Source organism: Thalassophryne amazonica, chromosome 3 (assembly GCF_902500255.1).
Source record: "Thalassophryne amazonica chromosome 3, fThaAma1.1, whole genome shotgun sequence".
Classification (NCBI taxonomy): domain Eukaryota; kingdom Metazoa; phylum Chordata; class Actinopteri; order Batrachoidiformes; family Batrachoididae; genus Thalassophryne; species Thalassophryne amazonica.
In genome coordinates this window covers 2,189,945-2,208,982 of record NC_047105.1, presented here as the reverse complement: position 1 = coordinate 2,208,982, position 19,038 = coordinate 2,189,945, and positions in this window count along the sequence as shown.

Here is a 19,038-nt window from a genome sequence, read left to right as displayed (position 1 = left end):
AGCACTCTAGCTGCAGCATTTTGAATTAACTGAAGGCTTTTTAGGGAACTTTTAGGACAACCTGATAATAATGAATTACAATAGTCCAGCCTAGAGGAAATAAATGCATGAATTAGTTTTTCAGCATCACTCTGAGACAAGACCTTTCTGATTTTAGAGATATTGCGTAAATGCAAAAAAGCAGTCCTACATATTTGTTTAATATGCGCTTTGAATGACATATCCTGATCAAAAATGACTCCAAGATTTCTCACAGTATTACTAGAGGTCAGGGTAATGCCATCCAGAGTAAGGATCTGGTTAGACACCATGTTTCTAAGATTTGTGGGGCCAAGTACAATAACTTCAGTTTTATCTGAGTTTAAAAGCAGGAAATTAGAGGTCATCCATGTCTTTATGTCTGTAAGACAATCCTGCAGTTTAGCTAATTGGTGTGTGTCGTCTGGCTTCATGGATAGATAAAGCTGGGTATCATCTGCGTAACAATGAAAATTTAAGCAATACCGTCTAATAATACTGCCTAAGGGAAGCATATATAAAGTGAATAAAATTGGTCCTAGCACAGAACCTTGTGGAACTCCATAATTAACTTTAGTCTGTGAAGAAGATTCCCCATTTACATGAACAAATTGTAATCTATTAGACAAATATGATTCAAACCACCGCAGCGCAGTGCCTTTAATACCTATGGCATGCTCTAATCTCTGTAATAAAATTTTATGGTCAACAGTATCAAAAGCAGCACTGAGGTCTAACAGAACAAGCACAGAGATGAGTCCACTGTCCGAGGCCATAAGAAGATCATTTGTAACCTTCACTAATGCTGTTTCTGTACTATGATGAATTCTTAAACCTGACTGAAACTCTTCAAATAGACCATTCCTCTGCAGATGATCAGTTAGCTGTTTTACAACTACCCTTTCAAGAATTTTGAGAGAAAAGGAAGGTTGGAGATTGGCCTATAATTAGCTAAGATAGCTGGGTCAAGTGATGGCTTTTTAAGTAATGGTTTAATTACTGCCACCTTAAAAGCCTGTGGTACATAGCCAACTAACAAAGATAGATTGATCATATTTAAGATCGAAGCATTAAATAATGGTAGGGCTTCCTTGAGCAGCCTGGTAGGAATGGGGTCTAATAAACATGTTGATGGTTTGGATGAAGTAACTAATGAAAATAACTCAGACAGAACAATCGGAGAGAAAGAGTCTAACCAAATACCGGCATCACTGAAAGCAGCCAAAGATAACGATACGTCTTTGGGATGGTTATGAGTAATTTTTTCTCTAATAGTTAAAATTTTGTTAGCAAAGAAAGTCATGAACTCATTACTAGTTAAAGTTAATGGAATACTCAGCTCAATAGAGCTCTGACTCTTTGTCAGCCTGGCTACAGTGCTGAAAAGAAACCTGGGGTTGTTCTTATTTTCTTCAATTAGTGATGAGTAGAAAGATGTCCTAGCTTTACGGAGGGCTTTTTTATAGAGCAACAGACTCTTTTTCCAGGCTAAGTGAAGATCTTCTAAATTAGTGAGACGCCATTTCCTCTCCAACTTACGGGTTATCTGCTTTAAGCTACGAGTTTGAGAGTTATACCATGGAGTCAGACACTTCTGATTTAAAGCTCTCTTTTTCAGAGGAGCTACAGCATCCAAAGCTGTCTTCAATGAGGATGTAAAACTATTGACGAGATACTCTATCTCCCTTACAGAGTTTAGGTAGCTACTCTGCACTGTGTTGTTATATGGCATTAGAGAACATAAAGAAGGAATCATATCCTTAAACCTAGTTACAGCGCTTTCTGAAAGACTTCTAGTGTAATGAAACTTATTCCCTACTGCTGGGTAGTCCATCAGAGTAAATGTAAATGTTATTAAAAAATGATCAGACAGAAGGGAGTTTTCAGGGAATACTGTTAAGTCTTCTATCTATCTATCTTCTATCTAGTCTTCTTTGGTTCTCCGTCAAATTCAGAGGAATATAGACTGGAATAAAAATTTCTAAACGTAGTGTTGATCTCATTGGGGTTGGAAGTCATTTCCCCATTTTCAGAGCAGATGGCCGATATGTGTTGTTTGGCTCTGCGTCCCCTTAGCAAGTTAGCGAGTAGTTTCCCCGATTTCTCCCCGTGTTCATACAGTGTGCAATTGGTTTTCAGGAGAATGTTTTGTGTTTGGTAGATTGTCAAGAGGTCAAATCTGGTTTTGAGTTCAGTCTTTTTGTTATAAAGCTCAGGAGTTTGGTATGTTGCATACTCCTTGTCAGTGTTGTGGATTTCAGATAGGAGGTCTGATTGGTCTTTCCGGGATTTTCTTTTCAAGTTTGCTGTATATGAGATAATTTGGCCTCTCAAATAGGCTTTGAGTGCTTCCCAGACTGAGAGTGCAGATATGCCAGGAGTATTATTAGTTTCAAGAAATAGAGAGATCTGTTCCTCTATAAACTTGATAAAGCTATCATCTGAGAGTAGTGTAGAATTAAATTGCCAATGTCTTGAGGGGTTTGGGATTCCGGGGAAATTCATTAACATTGTCAGAGGAGCATGGTCGGAGATGACTATACTCTGATAGTCACATGAGCTGACTTGGGGAGCAATTTTGTCATCCACAAAAAAAAGATCTATCCTGGTAAATGTATTGTGCACGGGGGAGAAAAAGGAATATGCCCTATCATCAGGATGAAGATGGCGCCAAACATCGGAGATTCCGCCCTCTGACAAAAACGATTGTATGTACGAGGCTGACTTAGTCCTCATAGCTGGCTTGGAAGAGGAGCGATCTAGTACTGGGTCCATCCAGCAACTGAAGTCCCCGCCCATGATTAGGTAGCATGAGTCTAACTCTGGAAGCTTGGAAAAAGTTTTTTCAAAGAAGGTAAAATCATCCACATTTGGAGCATAAATGTTAACTAGGACAACACTGGTATCAAAGAGTTTCCCAGAGACAATTAAGAACCTGCCATCTCTGTCAGCTATGATGTGAGTTGGTTCAAACAGCACATCCCTAGACATGAGAATGGCCACCCCCCTTGCATTAGCCTGGAAGGTAGAATGAAAACACTGCCCTGTCCATTTGGAAAATAACTTAGAGTGCTCAGATGACTGCAGGTGAGTTTCCTGCAGAAACACAATTTCTGCCTTTAATTGTTTGAGATGGGTTAGCACCTTTTTCCTCTTAACTACATGGTTCAGACCCCTGACATTCCAGCTCACCAAATTAACTTGTCTAGCCATTACCATTTAAGTGAGTAAAGGAAAGGAAGAAAAACTATATATATGCATATACATACACATATGCACATGCATGTATCGACACACAGAAGATAAGAAGAAATAGATAGACCTGCACGTGTGCTTGCTGCAAGAAACAGAACCCTCTCCCCCCCTCTAACCCTACCCATAACATCCAAAGAACAAAGAACAGACCTTCTTACCACTACTCAAAAAGCAGCTGACTCGAACTGCAGCTGCATACTTCTCCCATGCACTACTCCATGCATATACTTCCCTGTGTACCTACTCCTTCTCCCTGGATTGAAATTTAATCAATATTTAACATGTTGAAGAGAATGTTAACGATAAGAAACCGTGATAGCCGCTGGGGCTGTAAGCCGTATGTCTCCTGTGGCGCAACTTGCCCCGTAGACCTTGTCCAATGGCTTGCAGACAGAGAGGTCCAGAACTCAGTTGCCAGCTGAATAAGCATGATGAGGTGTCATAAATCAGGCCAACATAAGCAGGAACGTTGTTTTTGGTATACAGTAGACAAGTGCTACTACAAACGAGGTACTTAATAGGAAAAAAAAGGGGGGGGAGGGGAAGGGTAATGGGAGCACCTGGCTGGGAGCCACGTAACATGGCCAGTCCTTGGGGTTGAGTAGGCTGGTATGACCAAGGTGAAGAACCCTTATTAGAGTTATTATTATTAATTTTTATCATAAAATAAAAAATAAATAAATAAATAGATGAAAAAATAAATAAATAAAAAGGGTGGGGGTCGGTGGGAGCGCTCAGTTGGAAGCCACGTGACATGTTCAGTTTTTGATACAGGGTAGGCGAGCGCTGCCCAAATAAGGAGACCTATTTAATGTAAAAAAAAAAAAAAAAGGGGGGGGGGGGGTGATGTGAGCACCATGCTGGGAGCCACGTGAGGTGGCCAGTCCTTGGAGTTAGATAGGCTGGTGCTACCAAGATGAAGACCCCTAATTAGAGTTATTATTATTAATTGTTATTAATATTGATTTATTTATAATTAATAATTAATATTTTAATTCATATTTTTAATTATTATTTTATAATGATAAAAAAAATGGGGGGGGGGGGAATATCGACGATAAAGGCACCCAGCTGGAAACCACGTGTGCTGTCCGATATGCTGTGCAGTGGCGCTACAATTGGCTGTCGAATCGCAGCATCTTTGGGTCAGAGCATCAGCGTAACATGTCGTGTCGAACGGGTGTCACACAGTTACCGTACATCACTGCGGATTTAGCGCTGTGACGCCAGAAAGTCCTCAGCATCCTTCACAGAGGCGAGGCATTTCCTCCCACCGTCTTTGGTTGTGATTCTCAATTTGGCCAGGTATAGCAGCGATGGTTTGAAACCCCGCTGGTAAAGTGCCGACATCACCTCTCGGTATGCTGTGCGCTGCTCCATAATTTCCGTACAGTAGTCCTCAAAAATTGCCACCGGTTTCCCCTCGTAGAACAGCTTCCCTCTCCTTTTGCGGGCCTCCTGGACGATCAGTTCTTTAAGCCTGTAGTTGTGAACTCGTGCAATCACCAGCTGTAGTTTGTCCCCGGAGCGCTTGGCAGTCGGCGCTCTGTGGGCTCGGTCTAATTCCGGAGGCGAGCTCAGAACCCCTTCGCCTAGGATTTCAAGCAGAAGCTTTGAAAAAAAGGCAGTGGGTTGCGTGCCCTCCGCAGACTCAGGCACTCCCGCTATCCGTATGTTGTTGCGTCGGCTGCGGGATTCAAGGTCGATAGCCTTAGCGTTTAGCTTGTTGTAGCCCTGCTCCAGAGCACCGATCCTAGCCTCCATGTCCTCCAGCTTGTCACTAACTTGGTTCGCTTCGGCTTCCAGGGAACTCAGTCTCTGTCCGTGGTCGGAGATGGTTGTTTGAACACAGTCTAGCTTAGTTTCAAGGGAGATCATGGCCATTTTAAACTCAGCGGAGAGGGCTGCTTTTTGCTCCTCCAGTAGCTTAGCCAGGGCCGCCATGTTAGCACCTGCCGACGCGTCGTCTTTTTTCCTGTCTTTCCTGGCTGACTTCGACGCCATTTGGACTTCGGGCAGTAGTAGATTGGTAGTAAAGGCCAACGCTGCTATGTAAGCACACAGTCCTTGTTAAATATTAATTTACATTGAGATGTTGCGGGAGCGCGAGCGACGAGCGTCTACTCCATTCGTGACCCAGAAGTCCTCCCCTCAAGTATTTTTAAAAAGCCAACACTACCTCCTCTCACTTGACCTTATGTCTAAAATACTTCCCACAGAAACGTCTTTCAGGCCTGTTCTTCTAAATTCTGAGAGAACTTCTCGCCTTCCTCTGGAATATTGATTTCAGTCCATGAGGACATGCTGCACTGTCTCTGGCTGTGGACGTTCCAAACATAGTCCATCCTGGCACTTTACTAGGAAGAAGAGAGTACTGTTCAAGAAGGTATGACCAATTCTCAGTCTACCAACAGTGACTACATCCTTTCTTCTCCAGCTGTTTCCCGAGTCTGTCACTCTGCTAGTTATTGAATATAAATATCTGCCCTCAGTCTGCTGCTCCCAGACTTTTTGCCATTGTCAGTTAATTTCACTCCTGATGATACACTAACCCTCTGCTTTGGAAAGGTTGATACTGATGTCTATGTTTTCTTTTGTCACAGCTTTTTTTGGCCAACCTATCCATCCTCTTATTTGTTGGGATCCATCTATGTGCTGGAACCCAGATCAGCATTAGCTCCACCCCATTCCTCGCCACACACCTAATTGCCAAAAGTATGTCGTGAATGAGGTCTTGCCTTCTCCTGGATGATCCTGTGCCAATACTACTGATAGCTGACACAGAGTCACTGCACACCGACACTTTACGATGATCAGTCTGTGACATCCACCAGACTGACATCAGAACAGCCAATAACTCCACTGTGAAGACGCCTACGAAGTCTGACGTTCTCTCGTATTACTCAGTATTCATCGTTGGTAAGGTTAGACCTTACCTGTGTGAAGCACTTTGAGGCAATTCTGTTGTGATTTGGCGCTATATAAATGAAAATAAACTGAAAAAAATTTAATTAAAATCACCTCTTTTCCTGAGTTAGTGAACATAAAAGCTCTTTTCAAGCAGGGCCGTGTTCCCACAAGTGACTTCCACTCCTGTCTCCAGGTCGAAACACCGGACTTTAGTGATAGGGGATTCTATCACCCGCATAGTCAGGTTACAGACCCCGGCTGATGTTAAATGTATTCCTGGGGCCAGAGCTCCCGACACTGCATCTCATCTTAGGGTGCTGACGATGCAGAGGGGAAGACAGATGAAGGAACATGACATGAGATATAGTCACATATTTATTCACGTTGGCACCAATGATATCAGGATGAAGCACTCAGTGGTCACAAAAATAGACATAGAGAGGACTTGTGACCTTGCCAGAAAGATGTGTCGGCATCAATTAATAGTCTCTGGTCCCCTCCCCTCCCGGGGTACTGATGAGGCGTTTAGCAGGCTGACATCGTTAAATAGGTGGCTGGCGCAGTTTTGTATACAGCAAGGCTTTAGCTTTATTGATAACTGGCCTTCGTTCTGGGGCCGCCATGGCTTGCTGATGCCGGATGGCCTCCACCCTACTGGGGAAGGTGCCGCCATCTTCTCTGCGAACATAGATAGAGCTCTACAGGGAGGGTAACATTAGGAATCTACAGCAGGCCACGGAGCATGTGATTAGAGACCCTGCAAGGCTTATGACAAATGTGGGTGTGGAATCCATTAGCTTAGTGGGGAATTTAGTGCAGAAAATCCACTATGGTGATAGTGCAGATTATTTACCAGGGAGGGAATTTCAACAAGTTGAGACTGTGGCCTGCTTCCGTAGTGTCCAGAAAAATCATAGAGGGATATGCTTTCCAAACTTAATACCCATTACTATATTGGATGATGTTGAAATTGAGGATGGCCCAGTGGTTGTTCCAGCAATAGCAAAGATTTCGTGTCTGCTACCTACAACGCGCATGGAATGTCTTAAACCTAAACCTACTTCGAGGCATCTTATATATGCTACTCTGGAACCACCCCTAAACCCAAACAATTCAACTGTCAACCCCACTGAGGTCCTTAGACTGGGTTTCATTAACATAAGATCACTGTCCTCAAAATCATTGTTGATCAATGATCTCATTATTGATCATCACTTAGATATGATTGGGCTATGTGAAACCTGGCTTAAACCTACAGCTGTCCTCTGCTTAAATGAGGCCTGGCCAATAGCATATACATTTAGTCACATCCCTCGTGATGCGAAGCAAGGCGGGGGTGTTGCTCTTATTTATAAATCTAGGTTTAGCTTATTAGCTGTTGGGGGTTACAAATATCACTCGTTTGAGCATCTGATTCTCTGCTCTGCTCAGGATACTACGCATTGGCAAGGTCAGAAGAATAAAAATCAGTCTTATTACTTTGTCACTGTATATAGGCCTCCTGGCCCATATTCTGAATTCTTAGATGAATTTGGTGCGTTCATCTCTAACTTGTCAACTAATGTAGATAACATTCTGATCATTGGTGACTAACATTCATATAAATAAGCCTTCTGATCCCCTCTGCAAATCATTTCTGGAAATTGTGGATGCATTAGGATTTTGGCAATGTATTCAGGATTCGATGCACATTAGCAGAAATACCCTGGATTTGGTTCTCGCATGTGGTATTGCTGTCACGAATACTGACATCATGCCTCTTGCATCGGTGGTGTCTGATCACTCACTTATTAAGTTTACAGTTTCGCTGCCGTGTTTAGTGGAACAACAACCTTATTTATCATTACGGTGATGCATCAGCTCCTCAACTAAGACTGAACTGGAAGCTAGACTGCTTGATGTCTTAGCTTCACATTTGACAAATACCCAGTCATTATTATTACTTTACCAGGGCGTTGCTGGGCCGGTATCATAGATTTACGTCGACGGTATCTGGCTATACCCGCCCGCTGTGAAAAACAAATTACATCATAGCACGTGTGCAGCCCAAGAACTGTCTGCAGAGGAAAAGATTAAAAGGCGAGAAGTGTGTTTTGGTCCCAATATGAATATTCCGGATGATTTTCTGATGGATAGGTCGACAATGAACAGCAGCAGCCAGCTGCCATATTGGCATCTCTTCATTGGCTTCCTGTTAATTCTAGAATAGAATTTAAAATTCTTCTTCTTACTTATAAGGTTTTGAATAATCAGGTCCCATCTTATCTTAGGGACCTCGTAGTACCATATCACCCCAATAGAGCGCTTCGCTCTCAGACTGCAGGCTTACTTGTAGTTCCTAGGGTTTGTAAGAGTAGAATGGGAGGCAGAGCCTTCAGCTTTCAGGCTCCTCTCCTGTGGAACCAGCTCCCAATTCAGATCAGGGAGACAGACACCCTCTCTACTTTTAAGATTAGGCTTAAAACTTTCCTTTTTGCTAAAGCTTATAGTTAGGGCTGGATCAGGTGACCCTGAACCATCCCTTAGTTATGCTGCTATAGACTTAGACTGCTGGGGGGTTCCCATGATGCACTGAGTGTTTCTTTCTCTTTTTGCTCTGTATGCACCACTCTGCATTTAATCATTAGTGATCGATCTCTGCTCCCCTCCACAGCATGTCTTTTTCCTGGTTCTCTCCCTCAGCCCCAACCAGTCCCAGCAGAAGACTGCCCCTCCCTGAGCCTGGTTCTGCTGGAGGTTTCTTCCTGTTAAAAGGGAGTTTTTCCTTCCCACTGTTGCCAAGTGCTTGCTCACAGGGGGTTGTTTTGACCGTTGGGTTTTTTTTTTACGTAATTATTGTATGGCCTTGCCTTACAATATAAAGCGCCTTGGGGCAACTGTTTGTTGTGATTTGGCGCTATATAAATAAAATTGATTGATTGATTGACTTGTGGATAGTTTAAACTCAGTGCTCAAAACTACACTCGACATGATTGCACCACCTGCGTTAAAACTGCGCTCCCCCAAATCACAGTCACCTTGGTTTAATGATTATCTGCGTGACCTCAAGCATAAGGGTAGAGGTCTAGAACGGAAATGGCATAGTTCAAAATTAGAAGTATTTCACCTTGCGTGGCGTGATTCTATCTTAGACTATAAGCATGCATTATTGGCTACAAAACGGACTTACTACTCTGATTTGAACAAAAACAAGCATAACTCAAAGTTCTTGTTCGACACAGTGGCAACACTTATTCATGGACAACCACCTGCAGTTCACTGTCCTTTTACAGCACAAGATTTCCTGGATTACTATGAGAAGAAAATAGAAGACATTAGGTTAGACATATCCCAGCATGCCTTAACCCAGCCACTACACCCTGCTATTGATGTGGACGCCACTACTGAGGTATTACCTACATTTACAGAATTCGATAGTATCTCACTAGGTGTGCTGATGAAACTCGTAATGTCAACAAAAAGCACAACCTGTTTATTTGATCCTATACCAACAAAACTGTTTAAGGACCTGTGTGTTTTTACATAATTATTGTATGGCTTTTGCCTTACAATATAAAGCGCCTTGGGGCAACTGTTTGTTGTGATTTGGCGCTATATAAATAAAATTGATTGATTGATTGGCCCACTCTTGGGTCGACTGTGCTGGAAATTATTAATCTTTCTTCAACTTCTGGATTTGTTCCTAAATGTTTCAAATCTGCAGTGATTAAACCATTACTTAAGAAACCTAATCTTGACCCTAGTGTATTGAAAAACTATCGGCCGATATCAAATCTATCATTTTTCTCTAAAATTCTGGAGAAAGTGGTGTCACGGCAGCTCGTAGACTATCTTAATGAGAATAATCTCTTTGAGCCACTGCAGTCTGCTTTTAGAAAATATCATTCCACAGAGACGACTCTCACTAAAGTGGTGAATGATCTTCTGCTTACAATGGTTCTGGTGCTGTTAGATCTCAGTGCTGCATTTGATACAGTAGATCATCATATTCTACTTGATAGGCTGAAAAATCATTTTGGGATTACTGGGAGTGCCCTTGCATGGCTGACATCATATTTGACCAGTCGTTCTCACTGTTTTGTACAGTAACACTACCTCTAACCTTAGTGACATGAAATTTGGGGTTCCACAGGGGTCTGTCTTAGGCCCCCTGCTTTTCTCCCTTTATATAGCACCCCTTGGGCACATATTGCAGTGTTTTGGGATTACCTTTCACTGCTATGCAGATGATACTCAGTTATACATGCCGATAACTGCTGGTAATCTCGTTCACATAAAATCCTTAGAAGATTGCCTTGCAGTAATGAGAATTTGGATGTCTAGAAACTTCCTAGTTTTAAACTCTGATAAGACTGAAATGATGGTTCTTGGTCCAGTGAGACATCGGCATCAATTTGACCAGTTAACGCTCAGCCTCGGCTCGTGTGTCATACATCACACTGACAAAGTGAGGAACCTTGGGGTAATTTTTGATCCTTCGTTGTCCTTTCGCCTCCACATTAGAAATATTACTAGGACTGCTTTCTTCCACCTGCAAAATGTAGCGAAGATTCATCCCATCCTGTCTATGGCTGATGCTGAGACCCTGATCCATGCATTTATCTCTTCTAGATTGGACTACTGCAATGTTCTATTTACTGGTTTACTGCAGTCTAGCATTAGGGGTCTCCAATTGGTTCAAAATGCTGCAGCCGGACTTTTGACAAGAAGCAGAAAGTTCGACCACATTACACCCATTTTGGTGTCTCTTCATTGGCTTCCTGTCCCAGTGAGATCAGATTTTAAGGTTCTGCTACTAACCTATAAAATTATTCATGGACTGGCACCTCCCTACCTAACTGACCTAATTAAACCTTACGTACCGGCCCAGGCTTTACGTTCTCAGGGTGCAGGACTACTTTGTGTCCCTAAGGTGAATAAGACGTCTGTGGGTCACAGAGCTTTCTCTTATCATGCCCCTGTTCTGTGGAATGATCTCCCTGCATCAATAAAACAGTCAGATTCTGTGGAGACTTTCAAGTCCAGACTTAAGATACACTTACTTTCCCTTTCATATGGCAGCATACTGGTACAGTTTTGTTTTATGCTTTTTACTCTTTTAATTCATTTATTAGTAATTGGAGTGGGCCACGGCCTCAACGTTACCTAAATTCTGGGTCTTTTAGTGAAGTTTAGGGCTAGTGGTCGGCGATCAATCAATCAATCAATCAATTTTATTTATATAGCGCCAAATCACAACAAACAGTTGCCCCAAGGCGCTTTATATTGTAAGGCAAAGCCATACAATAATTACGTAAAAACCCCAACGGTCAAAACGACCCCCTGTGAGCAAGCACTTGGTGACAGTGGGAAGGAAAAACTCCCTTTTAACAGGAAGAAACCTCCAGCAGAACCAGGCTCAGGGAGGGGCAGTCTTCTGCTGGGACTGGTTGGGGCTGAGGGGAGAGAACCAGGAAAAAGACATGCTGTGGAGGGGAGCAGAGATCGATTGTTTGGCGCTGGGACGGAGCTCATAGCGCCGAGTCCTGGAACTCAGAGATGCAGACACACATTGCTCCAGCTGTGGCTCCAGGCGCGTTTCATTTAAAGCGTGATCGTGAGCTTTGGTTTTGTTAAGTTCCTCTGTCGTCCCTTTTGCGCTCTTGCTTCACAGGTTGTTCAGCAATAAAGCTCTTTCATTCACCTTTTCTCAACAAATTGTGACTTTTTTTACTTTTTTCCCTTCGTTCAGGATTGTCTTGTGCCGTGTGACTGGACCATCATTTAACTGCTTTGAGCACTTTCTGTGAGTTAATGGACCATAAAACGATGTTTAGAGACTTATTAATCATGCTAAACTAGCTTAAATGTTTTCCCTTGTGGCAGCTGTGTTCAGACCATGGAAATATAGACCTGGAATGGACGTCACATGACTAGCGGCGTGCTGCACGGCGGCCGTTACTAAGGGTGGACAGAGCACCTTGAGCCAGTTAAGGAAACAAAAGAGAAATGAGGGAAAAAAGGCAGCCAGAGCTTCACCATCAACTGCACCAACTACAAAAACAAATTCTTCAAAACTAAAATGAACTGTACAAGAGCTTTAATGTAACTATGTAAAACAAACGTCTATTTTAAAGTCTGAATTTAATATCGATATACTGAGACTGTAACTCAACACGATAAGTTCTTTTCATTAAGCTGCGTTCACATGCATACAGATACAGAAACAAAAATGTTTAAATATACACTCAACAAAAATATAAACGCAACACTTTTGGTTTTGCTCCCATTTTGTATGAGATGAACTCAAAGATCTAAAACTTTTTCCACATACACAATATCACCATTTCCCTCAAATATTGTTCACAAACCAGTCTAAATCTGTGATAGTGAGCACTTCTCCTTTGCTGAGATAATCCATCCCACCTCACAGGTGTGCCATATCAAGATGCTGATTACACACCATGATTAGTGCACAGGTGTGCCTTAGACTGCCCACAATAAAAGGCCACTCTGAAAGGTGCAGTTTTGTTTTATTGGGGGGGGGGGGATACCAGACAGTATCTGGTGTGACCACCATTTGCCTCATGCAGTGCAACACATCTCACATGGGTGAGTTTTTCCATGCCTGTCGGTTGCGTCATTTGCCGGTGAGCAGGCTTTGAGTGAGGAGTGGTCCACCCCCTCGTCGTTGTTTCATTGCCAGGAAATGGAATGATTTGGGCTTTTTTTCCATCAGAATTTTTTCAGAAACTGTTAGAGACTGGCAGCTGGAAACCATTCGAAAAATTTATCTGGCTTTCGGTGAAAATTTTACGGGCTTGGTAGAGAATAAGGAGTGTTACTGTCGCTTTAAGGACGGCCCCCAGCAGCTGTGGAGTGCGCCGCACTCCGTGCTGCCATCGAGAGCCACAAACCACCGGATCATTTCTAAACGGATGGCTGTCTGGATCCATGACCATCATGTGCACTTTCTCTGGTTATCAACCAAACCAAGAGATTTTGTCATGGAAAGCCGAGCGATGGATTCGCTACTGGAGCAAGACAAAACCACCTCCGTTTTGGTCTCACAGGACGGCTTTGAGATGGCGTTCAGACAGACGTTGGTGGTTTTTCCATCGAGTGATTATCCGAGAAATTGTGGATGTGCCTGAACATGCCAGAACATGTCCTGTGAGGCTTCATCACAGCGTTGCTTTGTGCCATGCGGCACTGCTGCGACGTGCGAAGCCTCCGCTCCTCTTTCCATGACAAAAATTCCTGTAATAGTGGAATGTGCCGTTCATTTCCAAACTGGATGCTGTGTTTTATCCGGGACGTCGTCTGAGTAGCACAGGAATTGTGAAAAGACGTGGACATCAGCACACAACAAAGTGTGAGACAAAAACACAATGGCTGGTGCAGTGATATGGAGTGGCAACATATTTGGGCTGGCATGAAAGAAACGTAGAACAATGAACAGAGCTAAAACAGAATCATATAAACCATACCTGACAGAACTAAGATGGCAGTAAACAAAGAAATCAATTATCTTAACTATAACCTGAGTGAGATGGATCAAAATATAAAAGTGAATGCAATAAACAATGGTGAGATGACAGTATAAACTAAGACTGAATAATGAACAGAATGACAGCCAGTGACTATAAGATAGAAATAAAAGGACTTAACAGATAAACAATAAATGGAACATAATCACAGATAAATAATGACCAATACCTGTGACAAAAGCAAAATGCCAAAAATGTGATAAACCGAACTGTAGATCAAAGCATAAATGAACAGAAACAAACTAGGACTGAAGTGACTAAGTGAACATGAATGACAAATACCAGGATAACAGAAACAAAACTAATGATAACCTGACATGAACATGAAGCAAGATCAGACATAACCTAAGCGGGACTATACATGACTAAAAGACAAAAGGCTCAGAACATGAAAGTCCAGAATCAGAACAGCTGGCCCACATGGGCCAGATCATGACAATGTGGGGATTGTTAATTTATGATGTTAGAATAACAAAATAATAGACTATACGATCACACGAGAATGTATTTTTTTGTTTTATTTTATATGAACAGATTTCTGTATTTTATTGCAATGATTGACTTAATTACTGTACAGCACAGAAAAAAGAGGACTCCACTGTGGTGTGCTCAGATTGTCCCCACACTGACACCGTCTTTCCCACAAACTGCGGTGCTTATATGCTGTGTTGCAGAAAAGAGGTGTTGTAATAAAGTAACCCACAATCCACCTGGTCGTCATCTCTGGAAGCAACAGCAGTGTGGCAGCCTGCGACCCGTCACAGATAGACAGTTTAGAAGAACAGTTTTTGACAAACGGGCTGATTTTTACGGAGCTCTGGAAGTGTCATTGCAAAAGGTTTTGCATGTGGAGAGAATGTGCACACATTTTATTATATTGTGCGCACGTTTTAAGCATCGTTTGAGTAGATCTACTTAAACGTGGCCACAATTTGTAAAACGTGCACTCAATATGGTCTTGACACATAAATGTTGGCTATTAGTCAACAAACCAGCAGACAGTGTGATACATTTCCCCTTTAGAAATGGATCTGGTCAGAGTGTATCATCATATGTTTGAGCGCACAAGGACATATAGAGAACTCCAGCTGCCCAGCATGACATCATCTGGAGTATAAACACATTAAAAAGGATGCTGAGGGCGAAGCGTCTCCCCATCATGAGGATGACAGTTAAGGTCATATTATGAAGTTCATTTTGAACGAATGGAAAACGTGCGCACGTTTTATTAATTCGAGGGCTCAATTAAAGGAAAACGTGCGCACAAATTATCATGGCCAGAAAAAATATCACTTTAAGTGACCTCTCCTGGGTTCCGTAGATTTTAACTTTCATATTGTAAAATTTCCTTATATGAGTAGTAACATACTGAGTAAACCTACATGCGGTGTTTACACCTCCCAACTAGTCAGAATTGGTTGAATCTGTGATAATTACCAACGTTTTTACACTATACACCATAAACTTACTAGTATAAATTAGTTAAACAAGGGTTTCTGTATAACAAATTGGTTCTTCAGTTTAAAAGATTTTTTGAAATGCATACTGAGATAATATCTAAGTTTGCGGTTTCCATTAGGAAGCATCTAGAGGATGGAATTTGTCTGCCTATAGAGGGTTTTCAATCATCTGACTGATTTGCTCTTGTCTCTATTATGGATTACTACACTGCTGGCGCATGAAAGAAAATAGAGAGAATGAAAGGTTATTATGAGGCTTTAAATCCTCGATATAAAGCTGTTTATGGTGATTGATGTGTAACAGTTGGTTCAGTGGATCCGTATGTTGTACCGGATCATGAATTTAATGACAACTTAACGAAGTGTCAGGCAGTTTCACAGCGTAAACTTAATATGGGCATAACCAAGCAGACCACCCGTAAATTCACCAGAGGAAAAGCTCGGAGAAAGCAGCTCGCTACCAAAGCTGCCCAGAAGAGTGCTCCGGCTACCGGCAGTGTGAAGAAGCCTCACCGTTACAGGCCCGACACCTTGGCCCTGAGAGAGATCCGCTGCTACCAGAAATCCACCAAGCTGTTGATCCACAAGCCACTGACCACTTCAGCCTCATTGGCCTCCTGCAGAGCATCACAGCAGAGCTCTGAAAGTGGAGGTCGGTCTTGAAGTCAGGAGTGATCTTCTTAAGTTTATGGGTTCTATAATAGATATCAACAGATAGTATCTAAGTTTGGGGTTTCCATTAGAAAACATAGCGTATGTAGCAGAGTATAGTATCTAGCAGGGTGAACTTAAGATAGATACCTAAAACATATGACATCATAGCTTCTGTTTCGATAATAAAATAACCATATTGATAGCTTAGCCTTTAGAAGCTAACTTCTATAATATTATGTAGTAACTATATTTCTTGTATATGTTGTTTACTACTGTGATTGTCTAAATGTCACTTATATACCTGCTGTCCATATTCTTGAGCTGTTTAGGTGGGTGGGGAGAGTTCCCATGGGATAAAAAAGCTTTTCAACCTACCATCCCTGGTTCTCAAGACCAGACACCTAAGTAGCTCTACTCTTTACACTACACTACACTCTACACTAGTAGAGTTCTACCTTAGAATTGGAATGTATAATAGAAGATATACCTTACTGAATTTTCATGAGCTCAGAATGGGCAGAACCATGACACTTTGTTGTAGGAAACACGGACACATTTTCCAGCATGTGACACGATGAATTGTTCCATAATGGTCTTCCTGCCATTCCTTTAGCAGAAACATGGCCAGCTGGTCCTTGAATATGCCATTATCCAGATGTTTCTGGCAGTTCTACCTCTGAGTTTCTTCAGGACGTGCAATGATGAATGGCTGGTCATCTGCTCCTCACAGATTCCTTTTGCTCACCTTCAGGGACATTAGTTTGCATGTAGGGCTGCAGCTATTCATTATTTTAGTAATCAAGTATTCTATTGATTATTCTAGCGATTAATCGAGTAACTGGATAAAAAAGTACTTTTACGTTTTAAAACATTAACAGTCCAGGGCTCTCCCTAAGTAATGGCACAATGTCACTGCGTCATCACAGAGACTGTCAAAATCTCTTTCTGTTTTTCTGGGTAATTATTTATTTTTTCACATCTTTACAAGTTTTGGATCTTTCCTGGTGTCAGAAGCTCAGTCAAAGTCTTGACATTTTGCTGAAATGGTGATGAGATGTGGCTTTCTGTCTTTGTTTTCCCCAACTTGTAAAATTTAACCGTTTTTATTCATTTATTTATTTATTAAGGTGGTGGACTGGGTCCCTGCATGAATTTCTTTTTAACACTGTCTCTGGGATTCAGCCAATGCATTTAATTTTCTGCTGGAGGCTGAACATGCAGCCTCGCAGTCACTGGTTTATGTATTATTATTATTATTTTATTTGAGTTCCCGTGTTTGTGAAGAATTGTGTGTTGCCCAAAAAAGCGAAAATTAAAAAGCAAAACACTCATTGCGAGTCACACAGAAGAAAGAGTGGACTTCTTTCAGAGACTGTCTGTGTGTCCAGCAGCTGGTGTCCTGTCGAGATGAGGTGAACATCGAGATGAGGTGAACATCGAGATGAGGTGAACATCGAGATGAGGTGAACATCGAGATGAGGTGAACATCGAGATGAGGTGAACATCGAGATGAGGTGCGTTGCGCAACTGCACATGTGGAGATGATGTAACTCGCTCGACGTGCAACTGTGCATGCGCATTGTTTTTTTTTTTGTTTTTTTTGTCTGAGTCAAAGTTTTTTTTTTATTAATTGTATTCAGTGTATTTATAGCCTAGCAAGTAAAACATTTTCTGTATTTTACGTTAGGAGCATAAATGTATGTACGAGGGCTGTCAATAAAGTAACGGTCCTTTTTATTTTTTTCAAAAACTATATGGATTTCATTCATATGTTTTTACGTCAGACATGCTTGAACCCTCGTGCGCATGCGTGAGTTTTTCCACGCCTGTCAGTGACGTCATTCGCCTGTGAGCACTCCTTGTGGGAGGAGTCGTCCAGCCCCTCGTCGGAATTCCTTTGTCTGAGAAGTTGCTGAGAGACTGGCGCGTTGTTTGATCAGAATTTTTTCTAAACCTGTGAGACACATCGAAGTGGACATGGTTCGAAAATTAAGCTGGTTTTCAGTGAAAATTTTTAACGGTTGATGAGAGATTTTGAGGTGATTCTGTCGCTTTAAGGACTTCCCACAGTGCGAGACGTCGCGCAGCGCTCTCAGGCGCCGTCATCAGCCTGTTCAAGCTGAAAACCTCCACATTTCAGGCTCTATTGATCCAGGACGTCGTGAGAGAACAGAGAAGTTTCAGAAGAAGTCGGTTTCAGCATTTTATCCGGATATTCCACTGTTAAGGAGATTTTTTTAATGAAAGACGTGCGGACGGGTCCGCGCGTCGGGACGCAGCCGACGCGGTGCGGCGGCACAGGAAAAACACCTCCGTGTTGATAACCATTTGTAAAATCCAGGCGGCTTTTGATGGCTTTCAGTGGAGTGAGTATATGAGAAATTGTTTAACAGGCAGGACATGTTCCAACTTGTCCTTAAGGCTTTCAACAGAGGTGTTTTTCCTGTGGCGGAGCGTCGCGTGGCTGCGTCCCGACGCGCGGACCCATCCGCACGTCTTTCATTAAAAAAATCTTTAACAGTGGAATATCCGGATAAAATGCTGAAACCGACTTCTTCTGAAACTTCTCTGTTCTCTCACGACGTCCTGGATCAATAGAGCCTGAAATGTGGAGGTTTTCAGCTTGAACAGGCTGACGACGCCGCCTGAGAGCGCTGCACGACGTCTCGCACCGTGAAAAGTCCTTAAAGCGACAGAATCACCTCAAAATCTCTCATCAGCCGTTAAAATTTTCACTGAAAACCAGCTTAATTTTTCGAACCGTGTCCACTTCGATGTGTCTCACAGGTTTAGAAAAAATTTTGATCAAACAACGCGCCAGTCTCTCAGCAACTTCTCAGACAAAGGAATTCCGACGAGGGGCTGGATGACTCCTCCCACAAGGAGTGCTCACAGGCGAATGACGTCACCAACAGGCGTGGAAAAACTCACGCATGCGCACGAGGGTTCAAGCATGTCTGACGTAAAAACATATGAATGAAATCCATATAGTTTTTGAAAAAAATAAAAAGGACCGTAACTTTATTGACAGCCCTCGTATATGTATATTTTGCCTGTTGAAATAATCTAACTCCAGGTTAAAAATACTTATCGTTTTATAGTGAGTAGATTTTATACATTACTACGTTCGGATGAACAATTTATACATTTAATTGTCCATCAAAATAAGCGAACTTTGTCAAGTAATTTTTTCAGTGCACACATACAGTAGT